At 41.6% G+C, this 21,225-nt stretch overlaps 12 non-coding genes across 12 annotated transcripts; 9 read left to right on the top strand and 3 right to left on the bottom strand.

Moving 5' to 3' along the window:
* Positions 1–3,352: 3,352 nt before the first annotated feature.
* On the bottom strand, positions 3,353–3,424 carry trnaq-cug (transfer RNA glutamine (anticodon CUG)). The gene has a single exon. It is a non-coding gene; the product is annotated as a tRNA-Gln (tRNA).
* Positions 3,425–4,482: 1,058 nt separating this feature from the next.
* trnag-gcc (transfer RNA glycine (anticodon GCC)) lies at positions 4,483–4,553 on the top strand. The gene has a single exon. It is a non-coding gene; the product is annotated as a tRNA-Gly (tRNA).
* A 407-nt stretch (positions 4,554–4,960) lies between these two features.
* trnan-guu (transfer RNA asparagine (anticodon GUU)) lies at positions 4,961–5,034 on the top strand. The gene has a single exon. It is a non-coding gene; the product is annotated as a tRNA-Asn (tRNA).
* Positions 5,035–6,765: 1,731 nt separating this feature from the next.
* On the top strand, positions 6,766–6,839 carry trnan-auu (transfer RNA asparagine (anticodon AUU)). The gene has a single exon. It is a non-coding gene; the product is annotated as a tRNA-Asn (tRNA).
* A 575-nt stretch (positions 6,840–7,414) lies between these two features.
* trnae-uuc (transfer RNA glutamic acid (anticodon UUC)) lies at positions 7,415–7,486 on the top strand. The gene has a single exon. It is a non-coding gene; the product is annotated as a tRNA-Glu (tRNA).
* A 420-nt stretch (positions 7,487–7,906) lies between these two features.
* Positions 7,907–7,980, top strand: trnav-aac (transfer RNA valine (anticodon AAC)). The gene has a single exon. It is a non-coding gene; the product is annotated as a tRNA-Val (tRNA).
* Positions 7,981–10,303: 2,323 nt separating this feature from the next.
* Positions 10,304–10,375, top strand: trnae-cuc (transfer RNA glutamic acid (anticodon CUC)). The gene has a single exon. It is a non-coding gene; the product is annotated as a tRNA-Glu (tRNA).
* A 1,108-nt stretch (positions 10,376–11,483) lies between these two features.
* On the bottom strand, positions 11,484–11,556 carry trnat-ugu (transfer RNA threonine (anticodon UGU)). Its single transcript has one exon. It is a non-coding gene; the product is annotated as a tRNA-Thr (tRNA).
* A 1,057-nt stretch (positions 11,557–12,613) lies between these two features.
* trnav-aac (transfer RNA valine (anticodon AAC)) lies at positions 12,614–12,686 on the top strand. The gene has a single exon. It is a non-coding gene; the product is annotated as a tRNA-Val (tRNA).
* A 758-nt stretch (positions 12,687–13,444) lies between these two features.
* Positions 13,445–13,518, top strand: trnan-guu (transfer RNA asparagine (anticodon GUU)). The gene has a single exon. It is a non-coding gene; the product is annotated as a tRNA-Asn (tRNA).
* A 1,191-nt stretch (positions 13,519–14,709) lies between these two features.
* On the top strand, positions 14,710–14,781 carry trnae-uuc (transfer RNA glutamic acid (anticodon UUC)). The gene has a single exon. It is a non-coding gene; the product is annotated as a tRNA-Glu (tRNA).
* A 1,228-nt stretch (positions 14,782–16,009) lies between these two features.
* Positions 16,010–16,093, bottom strand: trnal-uaa (transfer RNA leucine (anticodon UAA)). The gene has a single exon. It is a non-coding gene; the product is annotated as a tRNA-Leu (tRNA).
* Between the last annotated feature and the right edge of the window lie 5,132 nt (positions 16,094–21,225).

The following is a 21,225-nucleotide window of genomic DNA, read 5'->3' as shown; positions in this document are numbered from 1 at the left end:
ACAGAACGAATCAAATCTCCGGGTAATACAGATCCAATTTTCAGATTGGCTGTCGTCAGATTTTACACAAAGTCAACTACATTTAAATGGAGGGGAATCAAGAACTATCTGTGGTTCACACTTGAGCTTTTTTCACTATGGGTGTGAAACATTCAGGCGCATAAAATCCGGCCCTTTACTGGAAAGTCCAGTAGATCCGCACTGAGCATCGATTCCCTCATCTGTCTGAGTGGCTTTTCCTGTTTCTTAGTGATGAAAAGCCATTAAAAAGATTATTCTGTGAAATGTCCGCCATTTCCACAAGTTCACTTACAGTATCACTTGTATCTGTCTTTTTGAGCACACAGTACTATCAGATATTTCAGATGGTCATTAACCATATGAGTCTGCATCTAGAAACCCATTAAATTCTGTTGAAGCCTGAACAGGATGGGAATAAGTGTTCGGTGTCAAAATCGAACTTCCCTGTCAGTGCGTCAAAAAGGAGTTTATTATTTTCCAGCAGACATTTGAGAGTGATATCAGAGCAATGAAAACATGCCTTTAACATCGAGGTTCGGATAATGTTGAACAACAAACTGAAATCAAGGAATGCTCCATTGCAGACATCAGAAAGCTAAAATTTGACTGAATGTTTCTGCCCGGGGAACCTTCCGCGTGTTAGGCGAACGTGATAACCACTACACTACAGAAACAGCTTGAAATACATTAGCGCAAATCTGCCTGTCTGCAATGTTCAACTGCGCTGTGTTGCTGCAGGTTCCGATGGTTAGACTGAGAGCCCATGTCACTGAATTCAGGAAGATAACCGTTACTTTCAATCTGATTGTACAACTTATCCCCAACATCAAAACTTAAAAGTGTCAGTGTCGAAAATATCGAAAGGAGCAATGATTTCTGCTCATTCATTAATGCGTCATTTCCATCTTCTTTCGAATAATCTCGAACCATTATACTCAGTAATAAAAGCAAATTACTGCGGATGCTGGAATCGGAAACGAAAAGGGAAAATTCTGGCAAGTCTCACAAGGACTGGCAACAACTATAAGGAGTGAAAGGGGCTGACATTTCGAGTCCAGATGACATCTTGTCAACGCTCATTGTACAATTGTACTCTGTATATGTTTCAATATTTAGTTTCAGTGCACTCTGGGGAAATTCCTCTCCTGCACATGCGCCCAGGCAGTTACCTTTTAATCTTTTAGTATGTTGAATCTTGATGATTATTATTCACATCCTCACCCGTCAGACTTTCGGTTCCTTCTCCATTCGGGAACATTTTTTTTATTGCGTCTATTTTTCAATCACTCCGGCGCGGTGCGCTCTGGGAAAATACTACAGCACATGCGCGGTTCCGCCACCTGCCTCTTTATAAAAATATGTATTTTATTTAATTTTAATTCCGCTCCTGGCGGGATTTCCGGGTGGGAATTTCTCTCACTTTCTACATTTCTGAACCGCCGCTTTTTCCTCGACGGGAGGAGGGGCTGAAGGTGACGTCACGACAATATGGCGGCTGGTCCCGCCTCACTACAGGACCCGGATGTTCCGCCAACGAGCAGCGGCCGGGCAAGAGTGGGCAAGAGGCGATACCGGGAGGAGCAGCGTCCCGTCGAGTTACAACGACCCCGGTGGTCAGGAAGGGAAATAGCAGCAGCGCAGTCCCTGCCCAAAGGCTTCCCCAGTTCAGCTGCTCAGAGACACTGGGAACGTCTTCAACTGGAAACTTCAGCTTCTCACATTCATCCCCTGTGTTCAGTCATTATCTAATAGACAATCTCTGTAGTGAAATCAAAAACAACTTTTTCGCATTAAAAGGGGATGGGAATCTGAACCATTCTGCTCAAAAGGCTCTGCTCGCCTTGAAATTTCAATTGCAATGTTCAAGATGAGAATTTACAGATGTCAGTTATGTTGCATGTGGAATGCTCATGATGCCACAATAAGATCAGTACAGACATCGCACAGGATTGTGTGACTGGAGAAGAAGTTAGAAGTGGAGTGGTTAAATATAGAGCTACAGGGCCTGAATGTCAGTTTTGGGTAAAGAAAAATGGCAGTACAAAGAACAAAGAAAATTACAGCGCAGGAACATGCCATTCGGCCCTTCAAACCTTCACTGACCATGCTGTCCGACTTAACTAAAACCCCCTATCCTTCCGGGACCATATCCCTCTATTCCCATCCTATTCATGTACTTGTCAACTGACTTAAAAGCCACAACTGCATCCGCTTCTACTATCTCTCCCCGGCCGCGAGTTCCAGGAACCCACTATTTTCTGTGCAAACAATCTGCCACGTCCATCTCCTTTAAACCTTGCCCCTCGCACCTTAAAGCATGCCTTCATCATCCGGGGCATTTTGTTGCTGAACAGTATCTGAATCTCGATGTGAAACCAATCGTATCTTCGCTGTGGCCTCGGCCTCAAATGCTTTGTGTCAAATAAGAAATGATAAATTGTTTGATGCAATACCAGGAAAGAAACTTCCCTATTTTGACACCTGCACATATCAGCAAGTCATCCAGTCTACAAGACAATTTAATAGGTTTAGGTGCAGACTAACATAGTTAATCAACATCTGAAACATGCCAGGGTGAGGGAAGTCTGCATGATTTCAGTTTCGTGCTGAATATTGTCAGAATCTCGATGTTACAGTCATATAATCTTTGCACTGACGTCAGCTTGAAATGCTTTCTCCAAAGTCAGAAATGCTGAATATTATGAAAAATTTCACAAAATTGTTTAAATTCTCTAAGACGTTGAATTTTGCCCAAAATGTATTTGAGGTTAGCATTTATTTAATATCCTAATCTTATTAAATGATTTTTTTTCGAAATAAATAACTTAAAATAGTCGGTTACTGTTCATTAGCAATTTCCTAACATTACTTTCTCCAGACAAGCTGAAAATATGCTTGCCAGCATTTGTCTGAATAAGGATAAAGCTATTAAATACCTTTTTCATCGAAAGTAACAAGGAATTTAAGACCACCTTTTAAAGGTTTGTACTGAGCCAACCAGGAGTCGAACCTAGAAACTTCTGATCTATAGTCAGACGCGTTATCCATTGCACCACTGGCCCACATGAGAAAGTGGGATGGTTGTTACATATTAGCTCGACGTTTCGAAAGTTTCAGGCAGAAACATTGTCAAAACGTTTGCGTTAACTTGTGAGGAAAAGGTCCATTGTTCAGATTGTCTTCAATCATTTCCTATCATCCCGCATTGCCCTTGAACTGAGTAACAGCAGTTGATCGGGCTGGCAAATTCTCCTCTCGATTCGGACTTGGTGATAAACTTAAACCAAATGCTCGACAGTCAATCCATCATCTATATTTGCAAATTAAAACGAGGTTTTACCGAGATTTGAACTCGGATCGCTGGATTCAGAGTCCAGAGTGCTCACCATTACACCACATAACCCAACACATGGGCACAATCTGAAAATCGTGAATCTATACTTGTGCCAATTTGAACAACAGAGAGAAATATCAGTCCCGTTGCACAATTATTCGTATATATATTTCCCTTACTGGTTCCTCCTGTAAAAGCGAGTAGGCTCCCTTCCACTGCATTAAATTTCACTGTAACTGACCACATTCAAACACCAATGTTTGCATCGAACTGACATAAACCTTACTGCAGTAAATCCACTGAACAACATCAGCTTATCACAGCTCTGCTTTCATCACACTGGAAGCCAATGTGAAAAATATAAACAATTTCAAACCTTAACAGACAGGAAGGAGTGTGTGAGTGCGGACAATTGGCGCTGTGCACATTCCTGTAATCAGTACCTGGGAGAATCAGGCAGATGGGATCCTGGTAGTCTCGTGGTTAGGATTCATTGCTTTCAGATGTCGCAGACTGGCCTCGATATATGAAGATTTAATGCATTTTTTAACGTAAGAGTAAAAAGCTTTGCGGTTTTCCTTTATCCGACTTGCCAAGGACTTCTCATGCCCCCTACTAGCTCTCCTATTTTTTTAACTCATTCCGAGCTAACTTGTAACCCTATATAGGTGCCATCAAGTCTTGAAAGTGGAAGTTTGGCCTGGTGTCGCACTGGGTACCAGCTTTGAAGAAATGAAGCAACTTAAAGCATTTGCAGAATGGCATGATGTGTATTGTCGTGATATGAGTTGAGTGTAAGAGGCAGTGTGCAAATGATTTGAATACGTTTTGAGAGTGTTTGGACTGATGTGGAGAAAGCAGAGGCATATTTGGGAGAATGAGGCTGTGTGAGAGGGGGACTGTTGCAGAGTGTTTGTGTTTTGGAGGAAGGTTGAAAGTTTGAGATGCGGTTGTGAATGAAAGGAAGGTGTTGAACAGCATGAGAGGCTTGTGCGATGTTGCGTGAGAGATTTGAGTGAGAGCATTTGTGGGCATTTGGGAAATGAGAGGACAAAGTAAGAAAACTACAATGCTGCTGAGTGTGAAGGAAGAGAGAGCATGTGGGGGTAGTAGTAGTAGCAAGCGCAGCATTGGTGGTTCAGTGGTAGAATTCTCGCCTGCCACGCGGGAGGCCCGGGTTCGATTCCCGGCCAATGCAAAGCTTCTTCTTTCTCCGTTCACTCTGTATATTGAAGCGAATCTCCTGTCAAAATTGGGGGAAAACAAGGGAAATATTAATTCCTGGAAGTAAATCCTGAGGGAAATGGATCACAATATTCGGAAGGTGGTGCAGTTGTGAATGGTGTTAATGATGATTGAGTGGAAATTATTGGAACTTTGGGCTACTGGTGGTTAGTTCCCTTCCTGCCTGTGATAAGAGACATGGATTTATTTTACCTGCCCGTTCACAGAAGAAACACTCGACAGCAGTGCTGCAGGATCAAGAGAACTAAAGAGACTTGTATAGAATTGTAAACAGTGCGGTCATGCTGCTGTTCTGGAACAGGTTTTCAGAAATAGAATTGTGGTCACTGACACACTAGTTTAGAAACTGCTGTTGTCTCAGTCTCTGTGGCGCAATTGGTCAGCGCGTTCGGCTGTTAACCGAAAGCTTGGTGGTTCGAGACCACCCAGGGATGGATTTTTGCTATTTTTCTCACTATCAGCATTCATGGGTAAACAGTTGCCTGCTTCAACTCATTGAAAAGTTTGGACCTACGAGAGAAAATTTGGTAGTGTACAAGCTGAGACATTGTATATACCTCTGATTCTGTGTGTGCCCTTGCATCTTTCGAGTTACGAGGATCTCTATATGTCTGCGCCTGAATCTTGGTGTATCTGAATCTAGTGTGCCCCTACATCTATATGTGTCCCTGAATCTATGTATGCCCCCCTGTTTCTCTGTAGGCTCCAATACCTGTGTGTGTGTGTGTGTGTGTGCATCCCTGTAAATGTCTGATTCTTTGTGCCTTTTTTAAGACTAAACGGTGAAAATGTCTTACAAACGAATTGCAGAGGGCAGCAATGTTTACCCACTAAGATTCTGAATTTGATTAACGTCTGATAACTGCATCGAATGTACAGTTTGAAGTCTCACATAATCCCAACTTCAATCTCCAGACATTATCTCCCAATGGGAAATGATTTATCTGCGGTGCTTGGTTATAAAAAGGGCGAATACGCCAGCCGAGATCCTTCTATAAACTCCAATCTCGGACAATATCATTCAATATTCATATTTCAGTAACCGGTTCGCAGACTCACAAGCACCAGCGCCTGCAGTCGCTGTTGTCCGTCAGCAGATGGTGGTGTTGTATCACTTTAATCTCAAGGTGAGTGCAGCAGGTTTGAGAAGATATTTGAGGAAAATTTATTTCCCTGTTTCCATGGAAAGGGAACAATCAGTAAAGCAATGGCATTACTATCTCTGTCAGTAACATTCACAGGAAAATCTGGCCGAAGTATAGCGAATTTAATACTTGCATTCATATTTACCTTCCGGTTACTGAACACGTCGATTACCAGCTAATTATTGTATAAACTTACCATTTTGTGATTTAAAGATTTGTCCATTTTATCATCCACACATTATCAAATAATATTTCATTATAATTGGACACATGTCTCTTTTTCGCTGGATTTTCCATTCCTCGGCGCTCATTTTTTTCCTTAGTCTGTTCAGAAATCCAGCCGAACCCTGCCTCTATAATATGTTCTGTGTATATGTAAATATAGTTCCTTCTTATAATTTTTGACTTTAGCACAATTCGAGCCCTAACTCACTCTGATCTATAACACAATTTCATCCACTTCATGAACTTTTTAGTTAATATCCATCTATTCTTCTCACTCGCTCTTTGTTCGATTCCATCTATTAGACACATTTGATAGAAAAACAATTAGTGAGAAAGTGTCTGCTTTATTAGTGATACACGGGTATGTTCAGTAGTGCATGACACAGAGCCGAGCACAATAATATCTGAGATGGAGCCTAATGTAACGTAAGTGAACTCTTGACTAAGTAATAATAGTCCAGAGACGGTGACTTGTAGCATTTATCATGGCATGTCCACATGTATTAATAAATGAAGCGGCATGTAATGTAGTGTACACAGTTGCAAAGTTTATTGCAATAACGATTCAAATGAGTCAAACGCAGTATATAAAGAGACATGGCCTAGTGCATTACTGTACAAGGCTGCACCAAATGTCTGATTGTAGTGAACACTGCCATGAACAGTCATAAATGAGACAAGGTTAATTGTAGCCCTGATAGAAGCAAAGCCCAGTGCATGAATAATAAAATTAAGCTTCAGATTGCGTGATCATTGGTCCCAAACTGGTTTAGAATATCTTTAGCGGCTGTCTCAGTCTCTGTGGCGCAATTGGTCAGCGCGTTCGGCTATTAACCGAAAGGTTGGTGGTTCGAGACCACCCAGGGACGGAATTTTACAATTTCCTCACTATCAGCATTCACGGGTAAACAGTTGCCTGTTGGCAATGGGTCCGTGGGTGCCAATAAAAAATAGCTGTCAATTGTTCCCGGCTGTACTGTTACCTGGTATTACCAACATTATTTAATGACGATTGACTTCAAACATATTACATATAACATTTTATATATATATATCTGTACACCATTACATGTATATATATCGTGTATATATATATATATATATATATATATATATATATATGCTTCCATTATACCTTTAAACATAAAAAAAACTGAAAAATGAGCTATTGGCTGAGCATTTGTTCCAATTCCATATTCCTGCTTCCATTCATTCCTGGATAGATCATAAATCTGTCTAACCCAAACTGAAATGTGTTCAATGATGGAGCATCAACACCTTCTGGAGGAGAGAATTCCCAAGATTCACCAGCCTTTGAGTAAAGCAATTTCTCCTCATCTCAGTCCTGAATCATCAGCGCCTTATCCTGAGATTGTGTCTATGTCGAAATAAAACTAAAGGTAGGTGACTCATGGGTGAAGTAATAGTTTGAAACTAACCAGCTTCCCTGGTGGTCTAGTGGTTAGTATTCAGCGCTTTCACCGCCGCGGCCCGGGTTCGATTCCCGGTCAGGGAATGTAGATTTTTTGCTGTATAACAATCCTCTGTTACTTCCCGGTCTGCACCAGTTCTGTTGGAATCAGTATCAGGGAGATTTCCTCTTTAGTATCTGAATTGGAAATGACACATTTGAAGAACAGAGAAAAAAAGGAGCGACAGGTTACAAAGCGCTGATGATACAAATGCTGAGATTATTCGAAGAAAGATGAAAATGATGCATTAATGAATGGGTAGAAATCATGGATCCCTTAGATATTTGCGAGACGAACGCTTTTAAATTTTGATGTTGGGGATAAGTTTCACAATCAGATTGAAAGTGAAGGTTATCTTCCTGAATTCAGTGACATGGGCTCTCAGTCTGACCATCGGAAGCTGCAGCAACACAGCCTAGTTGAACATTGCAGACAGGCTGATTTGCTCCATTTGTTTTCCAGTTGTTTCTGTAGTGTAGTGGTTATCACATTCGCCTAACACGCGAAAGGTCCCCGGTCCGTAAACCGGGCAGAAACATTCATTAAGCTTTCTCATGCCGGGGAAGGGAAAAACTGTTTGTTGCTGAACATCACCTGAACCTCGATGTTAGAGGCCTGTTATCATTGCCCTCAAATACTTTCTGTGAAATAAGAACCTATTTTACGTACTGACAGGGAAGTTCGATTTTGACATCGAGCACATATCCGCATCTCATTCAGTCAACAAAGAATTTAATGGGTTTATAGGTGCAGACTAATATGGTTAATCACCATCTGATCACTGTCCGATAGTAGTCCTTGCTTAAAAAGACAGATACAAGTTATACAGAGGAAATGACACACATTTCACAGAAGAATCACATGACGAAAAGGACACGACACACACTCCTGCTTTCAATCTGAGCTGTGAGGCTACAGCAGTAAGGACCAAAACTCAAACCCATTTTAGCAGCACTGGGATTCGAGCCCACACCTCTATAGAGGCTGAAGTCTTAATCCAGCGCCGTAGACCGCTCGGCCACACTGCTACATTAGAGTGTATCAGAATCATATTATTTAATGAAAATGTTACTGAAATTCGTATAAAGCAATGCAGTTGGGAAAGACCATCGGGAGGATTGAGCCAGATCCTTCCCTGTACCAGATAAGCCTGAACTGTGTAACAAACAGAAATCATTTCCAGTCAGAAACACAATGAGCTGCACTGAAGGGACAGCATCATTTAAACTGTCCTTAAGCTCGTCGATTCTCAATTTCCTTTTGCTCTGTTTTTTGAAGGTAAGCAGTGGGGGTGTGGAGATGGCCTTCGCGTGATATTCGCCTCCATCGATTGTACACTGAAGGCTCTGAAGAAGATGCCACAGGTTCCGAACTCTGGGGACTTACTGGGGGAGGAAGAACACTGACCGCTGGGTCCCAGAGGAGGTCGGTGCGTGTTTTTTTTTGGTGTGTCGTATCGGAACTGACGATTGATGAGTCAAATGCAATATTCTGGTCTTACAGGGGCATCTGTCAAAAACGGCACCGCACACACTCCTGTATCCAACCGGAGCTGTTGGATTTCAACTCCAAGGTCAAAAACTTGCACCAACTCTGGCAGCGGTGGGATTCGAACCCACGCCTCAATAGAGACTGGAACCTAAATGCAGCGCCTTAGACCGCTCGGCCACGCTACGGCATCATAATCATGTATTTTCATTGCATTGATACTGAAATATATCAGAATCCGTGGTGTTGGGATGGGCCATGAGGAAATCGTATCCGAATCAGATGATCCTGAAATGTGCAGCAAACAAAAATCATCTCCAGTCAGAAACACAATGAGCTGCAGTGAAGAGCCGGCTCCATTTAAACTGTCCTTAACCTCGTCTGGACCCCAGAAAGGACAATATGTCTTCCTGTTGAATTGGCTCAGGGTTTTCACTTGAGAAAGGACAGAACACAAGGCGAGGCTGATATTTGAGCGTTCTGCCGGGAAATAACTGATATTTATTGTCACTGATTGGAGGAGAGCAATAAATCTTCATTCCCTGGCTTGCAATCAAAACAGCAGTGAAAGCTTCAAACTCTAACCACCAGACCAACAGATTACAGCGGGTTTTACAATTTGTTTTGTCCATGATCCTTTTGTTACTTTAATTTCCACGCCAGACCACTTGCACCAAAACCTAACACCTGCAAAATGTCACCTTCTTTTTAAACACCAGGGAAGTGTTCAGCCAATTGCAGCAATAATTCTACAATAGTTATCCCGTCCGAATCCCATGGAATGAAACTGGGCAGATTTTTTTTTCCGAATCCTTTTTATTGAATACTGAGGGAAAAGTTCTATTATTCATATTTTTGTAAATTTTAATTAGTCTGATAGGTTCACCCTGCATTGTCTGATTGTGAAATGAGGGGTCAGTCCTTAAAAGGGGCAGAATGCAAGGTTGGAGGATGTTTTATTTGACACAAGGAATGATGGACAAGGTAACATTGAGCTGGTGATGGCGGAACCCGGGTGTTCCAATGGTGCAAAGTTATCGTTTTCACCACCATGGGCTTGATGACTGGTGTCAAGTGTGGAAATAAGCAGAGTATTTTTTTTTAATGAGAAACCTGCCTATTGTGTGACGGAACAGAACGAAGAGAATGGCTAAAATGATGATGATCCGCTGATTGGGAAAGTCACTGCCAGCTTCCCTGTTGGATCAGTGGTTTGGATTCTGCACTGTGGCCACAAGTTTATATCACTTGTCTGTGAAATAAACATGACAATGTGAAGGAGAAACTTGTATTTGGTGAATAAAAAGACAGAAACAAAACAAAAGGCAGGTGGCTCATGGATAATATAATACTTTATAGTGCAGTCATCAGCTTCCCTGGTGGTCTAGTGGTTAGGATTCGGCGCTCTCACCGCCGCGGCCCGGGTTCGATTCCCGGTCAGGGAATGTAGATTTATTGCTGTACAACAATCCTGTGTTACTTCCCGTTCTGCACCAGTTCTGTCGGAATCAGTATCAGGGAGATTTCCTCTTTACTATCTGAATTGGAAATGTTACATTTAAAGAACAAAGGAAAAAGGGAGCGACAGGTTACAAAGCGCTGATGATACAAAATGCGGATGATTTTTGGAAGAAAGATGAAAATGATGCATTAATGAATGGGTAGAAATCATTGCCCCCTTAGATATTTGCGAGACAAACGCTTTTAAATGTTTTTATTCTAACATGAATCATAGGAGGAGGAGCAGACTACTCGGTCCATCGAGATTTCCACCATTCAATATCATCATGGCTGATCTTTGGATATAACTTAGTTTTTCCAGCAACTCCCCATATCCCTGAATTCTCCAAGAAATCAGAAACCTGTTTATCCCAACTTTATATGTGCTTGATGATGGGACATACATCAAGCCAAGGATTCTCACCCTTTGAGTGAAGCAATTTCTGCTTATCTTAGCCCTAAATGATAATCTGTGCCGCATTGGGTCAGATTCCCGAATAGCAGAAAAAAGAAAATCTCTCAGCCTTCTTCCATCAAACCGAATCAGAACTGTGCAGGTTCAAAGAGATCACCTCATATTCTTCTAAACTACAGACAATTTCATCATAGGACAACTCACTGACCCCAGTGAGCAATCTGGTGAACCTTCTCCTTACCGTTTCTAATGCAAAGCATAAACATTTTTAAATGTGACTGTCACATCTGCGCAGAATATTCAACCTGACTTCAACAAAACCCTGTGTAACAGGAGAAACACCTCGTTATTTTTAAACTCCTGTCTGCCGGCAGTAAGGACAAAATGTAATTTCCCTTCCAATTAACTGCTGCACCTACATGTGTATTCGTTGTGTAAATACATCTATTCTATTCTTAATATCAACATTTATATTTTTCAGCTCGTCAAATATGTTCAGGTCTTTCTTTTTTTTTCACGAAGAAGAAAATCGTTTTACTTTCCAAAGTTGCACCCGATCTACCCCTACACTCAGAAGAGCACTCTGCTCCATCTCCCAGCCTTTTTCCTACGGTTTATTGTAGCTAAACTTTGCGTGGAGGTTCCAGCGAGAATTGAACTCGCGACCCCTGGTTTACAAGAACAGCGATCTAACCACTGAGCTATGGAGCCAACTGCTGTCACCACCTTGCGGTACGAGTAGCATTATCAGCGGATTGAGGAGCAGGATGGGGTTTGAAGTGGGGGATTTTTGATGAATGTGGAAATGTCTGAGGTGGAGAGCAGAAAGTTAAAAGCCGCAACTTGAAAGTGACATGATTTGACATGTGTGCTGTGTGTGTATTTGACATGTATGTTGGGTATCTGACATGTATGTTCTTCAGAGTTTATCGTCAGTGTTACATCTCTGTCTTCCCCAGCTCCGATGCCAGTTCATCCAGCTGGAAGATTTAGATGTTGTTCCCTTCACAGACGCTGTGGGGCGTGTTTTCATTAAATGAAGAATTGAACAAAAAATGTTTCACTCCGTGACTGGGAATCGAAACCGCGTCACGGCGCCGATCCCGATCACTGGACCCTCAGTGATGCTGATGTGAGCGATTTGTAATGAATTGACCATCTCTGTGCCCATTGCTTTATTTCCACTACTTTTCAACAAAAAAAAAGTCACGATGACAAATGAGTGGAAGCGAAAATGGCAGGATTTGAAGCTCAGTTAGAAAGTCCCAACCCATCCTCTGGGCAGGGATTGCAGTCTCAATGTTTGCAATTCTGTAGTTTATATCGACAAACAGCCATTCAGCCTGTGTTCCTGTCTGTCTTCTCGATCGGAGTAACTCCGTTTGATAAAGTGTCATCTGGACTCGAAACGCCCGCCCTTTTCACTCCTTACCGGTGCTGTCAGACATTGGGAGATTTTGGAACATTTCCTCTTTTCCCATCCGCAGTAATTTGTTTTTATCACTGAGTACAATTGATTGAGATTATTCGAAGAAAGTTGAAAATGATGCATTAATGAATGGGCAGAAATCATTGTTCCCTTAGATATTTGCCAGATGAACTGTTTTAAGTTTTGGTGTTCGGGATAAGTTGTACAATCAGATTGAAAGTAACGGTTATCTTCCTGAATTCAGTGACATGGGCTCTCAGTCTGACCATCGGAACCTGCAGCAACACAGCGTAGCTGAACATTGCAGACAGGCAGATTGTCTATACCATGCTTTCAGCTGTTTCTGTAGTGTAGTGGTTATCACGTTCGTCTAACACACGGAAGGTCCCCGGTTCGAAACCGGGCAGAAACATTTACTAAGCTTTCTCGTGTGGTGGAAGAGAAAACTGTTTGATTTCAGTTTGTTGCTCAACATGAACAGAAATTCGAAGTTAAACACATGTTATCGTTGATCTGATATCTCCCTCAAATACTTACTGTGACATTATAAACACGTTATTTTGACGAAAAGACAGGGAAGTTCGATTTTGACACCGAACATTTATCCGCATCTTGTTCAGTCTACAACAGAATTTAATGGGTTTCTAGGTGCAGACTAATGTGGTTAATCACCGTCTGAAATACCTGATAGTAGTGTGTGCTCAAAAAGACAGATACAAGTAAAACTGTAAGTGAACTAGGGGAAATGGCACACATTTCACAGAAGAATTTTTTTTCATATATCGTTTTTCATCACAAAGAAACAGGAAATACCACCCAGACCGATGAGGGAATCGAGACTCAGTGCGGATCAACTGGACTTTCCTGTAACGGACCGAATTTATGTGCCTGAATGTTTCAATTCCATAATAAAAATGGTGAGCAGTTCCCTTTGCCTCCCGTTGAATTCCTCCCTGTGGTAAGAGACGTGGATTTATTTGACCTGCCCGTTCATAAGAGAAAGGGAATAACCAACACACTACAGCAGCGCTGCGGGATCAACGGAACTAAAGAGACTTGTATAGAATTGTAAACAGTGCGGTCATGCTGCAGTTCTGGAATAGGATTTCAGAAATAGAATTGTGGTCATTGACACACTAGTTTAGAAGATACTTACCGTCTACTGTCTCAGCTTCTGTGGCGCAATTGGTCAGCACGTTCGGCTGTTAACCGAAAGGTTGGTGGTTCGAGACCACCCACAGACGGAATTTTACTATTTTCTCACCATCAGCATTCACAGCAAACAGTTGCCTGTTGGCAATTGGTCCGTGGGTGCCAATAAAAAATAGCTGTCAATTGTTCCCGGTTGTACTGTTATATGGTGTTACCAACATTATTTAATGACGATTGATTTCTAACACATCACATATTACATTATATATTCCATTACACCACTAAACATAAAAAAAATACAGTCGGAACATGAATTTGCGGCTGAGCATTTCTTCCAATTCCATATTCCTGCTTCCATTCATTCCTGGATAGATCATAAATCTGTCTAACCCAAACTGAAATGTGTTCAATGATGGAACATCAGAACCCTCTGGAGTAGAGAATTCCCAAGATTCACCAGCCTTTGAGTGAAGCAATTTCTCCTCATCTCAGTCCTAAAGCATCAGCGCCTTATCCTGAGATTGTGTCTCCGTGTTTCAGATTCCCGGATCAGAGGAAATAATGTTTCAGTTTTTTAATGCTATCTATTCTTTCCCGTTAAAGCTGTCGAGATTTTCCTGCATTTTCTGTTTTTGATTCAGATTCCAGCATCCTCAGATTTTGCTTTGATTCTGTTTAAAATGCGGGGATCCAAACTGCACACACTGTTCCAAATGTGGTCTCAACAAAACCCTGAATTACTGGAGCAAGTCTTCAAACACTTCAGAACTTAACTCCGTGCTCAAGGCTGGAAGGAGAGTGTGACAGTGGATAATTCTCACTGTGTACATTCCTGTAACCAGTAACTGGATCAGGAAGATGAGATATCTGTGTTTCTTTGTACTGTCATCTGTAAACTCCATCTCCTCTCAATGCCGTGTATCAGACATTCGCTTTCCCTGCTTTCCAGTTTGGTAAATGACTTGTTCCCGTTACCCTCCGTGATGAAAGCCTGCCGTGAATTACCGTGTACGTTTCACGAAAGCCACAGTGATGGGTTTGTTTGGTTTTGGAAATTGAAAGCGCCAAAGGAGCAGTTTGCGGGACTATTTCACCTCACTGTCCATTTCCTGTTCCAGCTAACAGGAATCACTGCTTTCATTGGCTGAGACATTCACTTGTGTGTGATATAAACATGACAATGTGAAGGATAAACTTGTATTTGGTGAATTCAAAAGTCTGAAGTAAAATAAATAGCAATTGGTTCATGCACAAGTTCATCTTTTAAAACAATGGCATCAGCTTCCCTGGTGGTCTAGTGGTTAGGATTCGGCGCTTTCACCGCCGCGGCCCGGGTTCGATTCCCGGTCAGGGAATGTAGATTTGTTGCTGTACAACAATCCTGTGTTACTTACAGTTCTGTCGGAATCAGTACGAAGGATATTTCCTCTTTTACGTCTGAATTGGAAATGTCACATGAAAAGAACAAAAAAAAGAGAGAGCGATAGGCTACAAAGCGCAGATGATATAAAATGCTGATGTTAAAATTTGGCTGTTGATGGGAGAAAATTTATTCCTTCTACTGACACAAATATCTCGCAGATCTGGGTCCAAATCTTGTGCTCAGTGACAAGAAAACACTTCCATTGAATTAAGCAGGAACTCTCCTACCTCCAGTGAAGAAGAGGCAGTTTTCACTCAGAAGCAGTAACTGTGAGATTAAGTGGAGAGCGGGATAAGGACAGGTTAAAGCAGTGTGAATTGTCTCAAGCCTGGACACTTTCTCGGATTTTGCAAGCCCATGCCAAAAGGTAGAGGTGACAAGTCGTGTTTCATGAACGCAAAATCCCGGTTGAAGCCGTTCTCTGTATTTGGAATTTGGCTATCAGATCTGTTCAGCGATTCTGTGTTGTGGTGTGTCTTGAAGGCGGCCTTGGAGAAAGCTTACCCGAAGATCGGTGGTTGAATGCCCTTGACTGCTTAAGTGTTCCCCGACAGGAATGGAATAGCCTTGTCGGCTGTGAAGCGGTGTCCATTCATCTGTTGTCGTAGCGTCTGCATGGTCTAGGTGATATACCATGATACAGAATACCCTTTCATGCAGTGGATGAGGTAGACCACGGTGGCTCAGTTACATGTGTATATATCGTCTACCTGGTGGATTCTGTTCTCACGTTTGATGATGGCATCCATTTCGATGATCCAACACATCTTGCAGAGGTTGCCGTAGCGGTGGTGTGTGGTGTCATTGTCGCTGTTCTCCTGCAGGCTGGGTAGTTTTCTGCGAACAATGGTCTCTTTGAGGTTGAACTGTGTTTTGAAGGCAAGTAGGGGGGTGTGGAGATGGCCTTCGCGAGATATTTGTCTTCATCAATTGCATGCTGAAGGTTCCCAAGAAGCTTCTCCACTCTGGGGACGTACTGGAGAAGGAAGGGACTCTAACGTTGTCCCCTGTATGCTTTCTGAGGAGGTCGGTGAGTTTTTCTTTTTGCAATGGCGCATCGGAACTGTCGATCGATGAGTCAAGCGCAATATCCCGTTCTTACAAGTGTGTTTGTCAAAATAGAAACGAGATCACACACACCCCTACGTTCAATTGCTCTCTGGAAGTGGTGGGATTCGAACCCACGCCTCAAGACAGACTGGAGCTTAAATCCAGCGCCTTAGACCGCTCGGCCACACTAATCCTGTCATTTCACTGCATTGATACTGAAACATGTCAAAATCAGTGGAGTTGGGATGAGCGATGAAGAAATCGTCACCGAATCAGATGTGCAGCAAACAAAACTCATCTCCAGTCAGAAACACAATGAGCTGCAGTGAAGAGCCGGCTCTATTTAAACTGTCCTTAACCTCGTCTGCTCCTCAGATGGGAGAATATGGCCTCCTGTTGAATTTGCTGCGAGTCTTTACCTGAGAAAGGACAGGACACAAGGCGAGACTGAGATTCGTGTCTGCTGCCGGGAAATAAGTGATATTTATTATCACGGATTGGAGGAGAGCAATAAAGCTTCACTTCCTGACCTGCAATCAAAACAGCAGTGAAAGTGGATTTGAAACTGATGGTTTCTGACGAAGATTTGAACCTCACCCACTGCTCTGTTCAGCATTCATTCCTTTAGGTGACTGCAGAATTAATTCTTCGTTCAATGCAATCAAATCCTTCCAAATATTCCAGTTTTTTTTTCCTGTTTCACTTTCAGATTCCTTCATCAATGCTCATCAGCGATAACTTGCTAACCTCCAGCCAGAAATTGAACAAGACTGAAACCAGTTGTTGAAATCCTTGATTTCTGGATGTTTGCATCTCCTCAAGTCTCTGTCCGTCTTTGTGTCTGTGTGTTACTCTGTGCATCAATGTGATTTTGTTCCCAGAAGGAGTGAGCACATTTTTACATCACAGACTGTGTTCACTTTTTCATTCACCTCACTGGCAAATGGTACAGAAAATAACAACATGTTTGAAAGTAGAGAGAAAGATTGACTGATGCTGGTTTCTATTCTGATTGGCTATTGCTTATTGATTCGGTATCTGTATGTCACAGAGGATAATTGGTATTTTCACTGATCAACACTTAAACAGACAGTGGATTCATTCGGTGTGATGGTGGGTTCCAGTTCTATATCTGAAATCACATCAACAACTTCTATCAGTTACTGTGAACACAGTGTTTCTAATAGTTTGGAAATACACCAAAGCATAATCTAATGCCTCTTGTATTATTTGAAATGCATATTCATAGATCTATTTGTATATCAACTTACTGAATAACAGTGAGAACAACAAAGCTTGAACAATGTTTCTTTGTTGCAGAAGGACACACAGTGTGTATATATTGGGAATATAAGTAGAAGCAGGAATAGAGGAAAACTGTGTGGCTCACGGTGCGATCAAGCCTTCATCCTTTCAAATAACAGCTAACTTTCCGGAATAATTTTACTACAGGAATATAGCAGCAGTTTAATTTCAGGGCTTTCGTTGCCTGGATTGAATTCAATTCCCTGTCTAGATGTTGTGCAAATTGTTATAACTCGAAGATGTTACTGTTTTGAATAACATTATATTGGATTCTGAAACTTAACTCTGTTTTTCTCTTCATGTTTGCTGCCAGACCTGATCATAGAGACATAGAGACAATACTTTAAAACAGAGATGAGGAGAAATTTCTTCAGCCAAAGAGTGGTGAACCTGTGGAATTCTTTGCTGCAGAAGTCTTTGAAGGCCAGGTCATTGAGTGTCTTTAAGACAGAGATAGATAGGTTTTTGATTAATAAGGGGAAAAGGCGGGAGAATGGGGATGAGAAAAATGTCAGCCATGATTGAATGGCGGGGCAGACGTGATGGACCAAATGGCCTAATTCTGCTCCTATGTCTTAGGCCTTACTCCTTATGGTCTTACCACATTCTGAACCCTCTCCTTTTCTTCTCTATGAACGGTATGTTTTGTCTGTATAGTGTGCAAGAAACAAAACATTTCACTGTACTAATGCTTGCGACAGCAATAAAACCAATCAGTTATCTAAAACGAGTGCATTACTCAGTTGCACCTGGTTTACAGCCCGTTATCCGGCTCTCACTTTGTTTCTTCAATGGAGTTAAATTAACCGTTGCAGGTTTTACTTTTATTAGTCAGGTCGCTTCACTCTGTTACGTGTTTGTAAATGACCCTTTCTGTTGCACCTGAAACAACATAATTCCTTAATCAGCATGTTTCTTCGGAATGTTCTCCCCAACACCAAAAGTAAGGTCCTGCCCTTGAAGCTCCAACTTTATTTTGGGCTATATGAGGGAGGATATGGTGACAATGGAGCTGTTTCAGAGGATGTCCACCAGATTGTTTCCGGGGATGAATGTTTCCGAATTGTTTCCGAGGAGTGATTAAGCAGTTGGGTTCGTACTTTCTGGATTTAGAAGGATAAGAGGTGATCTTATTGAGATATATAGAAATTCTAATGAAGACTGATAAATAAATTGTAAGAAATGTTTTCTCTTATGGGGAAGTCTCGAATAAAAGGGCACAGATATCGGTTGAAGGCTGGTAATTTAAAATGGAGATGAGGAGAAACTATGTGCGGCAAAGGGTCGTGAATTTATGGAACTCGCTGTCCTAATACAGCGGTGGTGTCTGAGCCGTTAAATGGTTTCAAGATGGTGATACATATATTTTTAACGTAAAAAAGGACAAGGGGAACAAGTGGGGAGGTGCATTTGAGGCCAGGGAGAGATCAGCCATGATGAGATTGAATGGCAGAAGAGTCTCGAAGTTCTGAAGTTTCGTACTTCTGTTTCTGGTCCCAATGTCTGTATGTTCTAGTATTTTTTGGGGGTATGTTCATCAGTAACCTCTGTCACACTCTTGAATGTTATGATCGATCATTCCAAGTCCCATCCTCGGATGTGACGTATCCAGTCATAACATCAGCATGGATCAGAGCAGCATTTGCAAGTCACCAAGTCCATAGCATCATCCATGTGGCAAAACTCTCTGTGAAATTCAGAAGCTCATCACTGCCACTCCAATCCAGTCCAGGATACTTCCAAACACTTTGGAACAGGATATATAGGGCATTGATAATTTATTTGAATGCAATCAAGATACCAAAGGCATTCTGGATTCAATATGCATCTTATCCATTGCAGTGGGATGCACATTTACCTCGCTTGTTTCCTCCTGGACCAAATCAGGAATATTGAAATCGCATCAGGTAATGTTGTTTGTGTCGTCAGGAGAGCCTTGTTTGGAAACACAAAGGGTGCATCGTTGCTTTCCTCTTTTTTTGCAAACTGAACTCCGTATTATCCATACAGGAAGCAGCTTGTGCCATCAGACCCTAAACAGGAAGTCACCAGTGCTCCTTTGCACTCATGCAAAGAATTTCGGCTCCCTTTTAGTAAAAGTTGCACAAATTGGAAAGAGGCCTATCTCATTCCATGAATCTTTTGTGAACGAATTGATTCAGATTGATTGTAAATATGAGAGAACAGCTTTACTGTTGTATCTTGCGGCTATCAGACGAAATTTACGTTTTGGAGACAGTGGAGATAAGATTCTCCTTACAGTTGAAACATTGTAACGATGTATTTGTGAATTAATATTTCCAAATATGAACTTTTGTTCCCTTCATTTTATAACTTTCGATAGCCCTGGATATTTAGGCATTGTTGGTCAATACCCCTAATGGAAGGTAAAGTAAAAATAGAAAAGCTAGATAACCATAAAAGCCCTGGCAGCATCACCGAATGGAAAAAAAAAATAAGAAATGTCATGTGAACTCGAAATATTCACGCTGTTTCTGTCCTCATAGATGAGGCCGGGCCTGCTGTGCTTATTCAGCATTTTATGTTTTTATCTTCACCTTCCGGAGTACTTCTCTTCTTTTATGGAAGCTGAACTAGTTGCATTTAGTCTTTATCAATTGTTTTGTGTCAAATCCTGTCTTCTATGTTTGTGGGCCCAGGAATCTGGACGTGGAAAAGCGCCTCGTGCGCAGATGACAGAGTTTGAGGACATGTTTTCGTTAAACATCAGAAAATGTTCTATCATCTCGGGTTGAATGATACCAAAGCTGGATATTTATATTTCTTTAATCTGGTAAGCCAGTAACAGTTAATTATCGGACTCTGTGTCTCTACGTGAATGTAGAGTAACTATGGGGCTCTCAGGGCTTCCTGGAAAGCGCCTGACGCCAGTTAGTTCAGATAATGGATTGGGGATTAACTGACAACAGTTTAGACAAGTTATACATTATTTATTACATATCGTGCATTAATATGCCACAGTGGATATGGGAGTGAATGCGTGGCTTTCATAGACAATCAGGGCTAAAGTTTGATATTAATATGCAATTCAGGTGGATTACATTGAATTGATTCATTAAATAATTTGCCAATGAGTATCAGGGGATATTTTACCCCATTCTTTAATTCTTTCCTAAACTGACTCTGAGTCCCTGCATAAATAAAAGGGTTGATGCAGGAACTCAAAAGCTGAAGCATAGTCCCACTTTCATCCAGCATGTATGCTAAGTTGCTGGAATCAGAAACTGAGGAGTATGTAACATTCGCAAGTTGAACATAGAGAATGGTTATAAAAAATAACAAATACAACAGGATGAAACTCCCCGAGATACAGAAGAGTAAAACAATAGACTTCCTCCGTTTCTTCATCTCTGGGTCACTCTGATTCTCTCCATTGCTCTGGGCCCGGAGTGTCCTGCGGGCTCTATTGGCCATTACAATGTGCCTGACAGTCAGCACATTAAGCAATAAAATCAGAATGAATGGGAGAGAAGGTGTTAAAATGATAAGAGTCCAGTCAAATACGATCCATATTAGTGACGTATAAAGTATTGCTATTCCATTACAAAACCAAGGTATGCCGTCGATGATAAATGACGGCTCATATGTAAAGTACCAGGGGGTGTTAACAACACCGCTTAGAACACAAACTGTCCCTGTAACCTTCATCGCCGTTTTCTTGCTGCAATATTTCGTCTTCAACTTCTGGCAACAAATGGCAACGAATCGATCAAAGGTAAACGCGACTGTTGTCCAGACGGAACAATCTCTGACTCCATAAATTATCACAAAACTGAGACTACAGACCGGAGTGATGGAGAGGAAGCTGAATGGGAAATAAATATGGGCAATCCGGTTTAATATCACAGCTGCAATAATGACCATGAGATCTGTGACCGCCATTGATATCAAATAGTAAGTGATACATCCAGAGAGACCGCATCTTCCACGGGCTAGGATCACAATCACTGCCAAATTTGCTGTGTTGTAGACAAAATAATCTCAATGAATATGCAAAATA

Source organism: Carcharhinus amblyrhynchos, unplaced genomic scaffold (genome assembly GCF_965287045.1).
Source record: "Carcharhinus amblyrhynchos unplaced genomic scaffold, sCarAmb.v2.hapA scaffold_38, whole genome shotgun sequence".
Classification (NCBI taxonomy): domain Eukaryota; kingdom Metazoa; phylum Chordata; class Chondrichthyes; order Carcharhiniformes; family Carcharhinidae; genus Carcharhinus; species Carcharhinus amblyrhynchos.
Note: the sequence above shows the minus strand (reverse complement) of the source record. Positions and strands in the feature narration are given on the sequence as shown.